The sequence below is a fragment of the Mastomys coucha genome, unplaced genomic scaffold, assembly GCF_008632895.1.
Source record: "Mastomys coucha isolate ucsf_1 unplaced genomic scaffold, UCSF_Mcou_1 pScaffold6, whole genome shotgun sequence".
Classification (NCBI taxonomy): domain Eukaryota; kingdom Metazoa; phylum Chordata; class Mammalia; order Rodentia; family Muridae; genus Mastomys; species Mastomys coucha.
In genome coordinates this window covers 31,056,841-31,060,163 of record NW_022196912.1, presented here as the reverse complement: position 1 = coordinate 31,060,163, position 3,323 = coordinate 31,056,841, and positions in this window count along the sequence as shown.

Genomic DNA, 3,323 nt, shown 5'->3' with positions numbered 1-3,323 from the left:
GAGATCTTTCCATCTTCTGAGATCTTCTTCGATTTCCTTCTTAAGAGACTTGAAGTTCTTGTCAAACATATCTTTTACTTGCTTAGTTAGCGTTACACTGAGGTATTTTATATTATTTTTAACTATTGTGAAAGGTGTTGTTTCCCTAATTTCTTTCTCTGCCTGTTTATCCTTTGTGTATAGGAAGGCCTCTGATTTGCTTGAGTTAATTTTATATCCAGCTACTTTGCTGAAGTTGTTTATCAGGTTTAGGAGCTCTCTGGTGGAATTTTTGGGGTCACTTAAGTATACTATCATACCATCAGCAAAGAGTGATAATTTGACTTCTTCCTTTCCAATTCATATCCCTTTGATCTCCTTTTGTTGCCTAATTGCTCTGGCTAGGACTTCAAGTATAATATTGAATAGGTAGGGAGAGAGTGGGCAGCCTTGTCTAGTCCCTGATTTTAGTGGGCCAATCCAGTCTTTCTGCCACTACTGCTGCCTCTCTACCATCCACCCACGTGGTCAGCTGGCAATCACGTCTCCTACAGATTATACAACAGCTAAGAGGTAGAAGTAACATGGTGCCTTCTGTGTGAGTGGATACACAGTAGATGGTATCTGCATGTCTTAGGGTTACTATTGCTGCGAGGAAACACCATGACCAAAGTAGTGTTGGAAGGAAAGGGTTTATTTGGCTTGGGTTTCCACCTTGCTGTTCAACATTAAAGAAAGTCAGGACAGAAACTCAAGGCAGGAACCTGAAGACACGGGTTGATGCAGAAGCCACGGAGGAGTGCTGCTTGTTGGCTTGCTTTCGCTGGTTTCACCCGCTCAGGGGTGGCTCCACTCACAATGGGTTGGTCCCTCTCACATTACTCACTAATTAAGAAAATGTCCTGGCAGGGCAGTGGTGGCGCACACCTTTAATCCCAGCTCTTGGGAGGCAGAGACAGGCGGATTTCTGAGTTCGAGGCCAGCCTGGTCTACAGAGTGAGTTCCAGGGCAGCCAGGGCTACACAGAGAAACCCTGTCTCGAAAAAACCAAGGAGAAAAAGAAAGAAAGAAAAAAAGAAAGAAAGAAAGAAAGAAAGAAAGAAAGAAAGAAGGAAGGAAGGAAGGAAGGAAGGAAGGAAGGAAGGAAAGAAAGAAAGAAAGAAAGAAAGAAAGAAAGAAAGAAAGAAAGAAAGAAAGAAAGAAGAGAAAATGTCCTATGGTCTTGCCTACAGCTCGATCTTATAGAGGCATTTTCTCAATCGACACTCTTTCCTCTGATGACTCCAATTTATGCCAAGTTGACAAAACTAGCCAGCACAGTGCATAAATAAATACTAATATGCCTTCAAAATAAAATTTTAATGCAGGTTCAACATGGATGAACCTCGAGGACACGTTGGAAGGTGAAATAAGCCAGTCACAAGGAGACATGTTTGGAATGACACCATTTGTAAAGAGTATCTAAAGTAGTCAAAACCTGTTTGCATTGAAACAGAAGGGTGGCTCCTGGGAAACAGGGAAGGTAGGGTAGACAGTTGGAGTTGTTTGGTGGGTATAAACTTTCAATTCTGCAAAATGAGAAGCTGTGAAATCTGATCCCACAGTAACATGCATGCACACACTGCTGTAGTTAGAATGTGTATCCCTTCAAGTTCAAGAGTTGGGAACTTGACCCTCAAAGTATTGATAGTATTTAAAGGTAGAGTATCTGGGAAATATGCCTAAAAGAAGTCATGAGGGGGCATTGCCACAATGACATTAATGGCTTTATAAGAAGTGTTGGTCTAGAGAGATGGCTCTGGTGGGTGAAGTTCTTGCCACACAAGTATGAGAACCTGAGTTCTGAACCCCAGAATTCACATAGAGATACAGTAATACACATCTGTAATCTCAGCACTTCTACAATGGGACATATCCACAAGACAATAAAGAGAGCCTATCTCAAACAAGGCTAATGGTCAAGAACTACACTAGAAGTTCTGACCTCCACATATAGCATGCAACAAACCCATGACTTAGTTACATACATGAACACAAACACACACACAAAGGAAAAAAGAGAAAGTGGCTGTGAATGTAGCTCAGTAAAGTGTTTGTTTAGCATGCATGAAGCCCTGGGATTGATTCCCAAGCACCATATAAACCATGTAGGCTGATAAATCCAGGCACACATGGAGGCAGAAAAATCTGAAGTTTAAACATCATCCTCTACTACATATCAAGTTCAAGGTCAGCAGGATGTCTCCAAGGGGGCTAGGGAACAGTAGATAAAGAGATGAGCTGACCTGCTGTCCCTCCACATGTGATGAGTTCTTGAGTACAGGCACAAGGAACACAAGGACATCGTTTGAACTGTTCCCTGTCCAACTTCCAGACACTGAATCTTGGCACATGAAGGCTCTTGGTCAAAGATAAGACTGAGATGCCAGAAGACAGTAGTTCCTGGAATAGGGCTGTTTTGACTTACTGTGGCAGGGTGGTCATCAGGCGTGACAGTGTTTGCAGAAGAAACAGCCGCACTCTGCCTTTTCAGAGGAAAGGCTGTGCTCTGTTCCATCTCACGGACTGACAACAGACTGCTCTGTGTTAGGACACCAGTACCACACAGTAGCCCTCCTTGACCTTCTTCAGCAAGGTTTTGGCTCCTCAACCACCACCAGGCTCCCACTGGGGTAAAGTAACACCAAGACAGTGGTCATATTTATAGTTGCCTGTGATCAACTGTAAAAAAAATGAATTATTTAACCAAGACTAAGGAATAAATTATGGGTAGTTTTCTTCAAAAACATATTTGATTTTAATGTTTCTGCATTGACTTTTTTTTTTTCTTTTTGGCAATAGGGCCTATGTGCCTCTAGCTAGCCCAGAACTAGCTATGTAGATCAGGCTGTTTTTTAACTCACAAAGATGGGCCTAGGGCTGGAGAGATGGCTCAGTGGTTAAGAGCACTGACTGCTCTTCCAAAGGTCCTGAGTTCAATTCCCAGCAACCACATGGTAGCTCACAACTACCTGTAATGGGATCTGATGCCCTCTTCTGGTGTGTCTGAAAACAGCTGCAGTGTACTCTTACACATTAAATAATAAATAAATAAATAATAAATAAATAAATCTTTAAAAAAAAAAAAAAAGATGGGCCTGACTCTGCTTCCCAAATGCTGAGACAAAAGGTGTGTGCCACCATGTCTGGATAAGATCTGTTTGCTTTTATTTTATGTATATGGGTGGTTTTGTGTGTGTGTGTGTGTGTGTGTGTGTGTGTGTGTGTGCGCGTATGTGTGTGTGTGTGTGCACGCGCGCGCGTGTGAACCACGTAAGTGTCTAGTACCCACAAAAGCTAGAAGA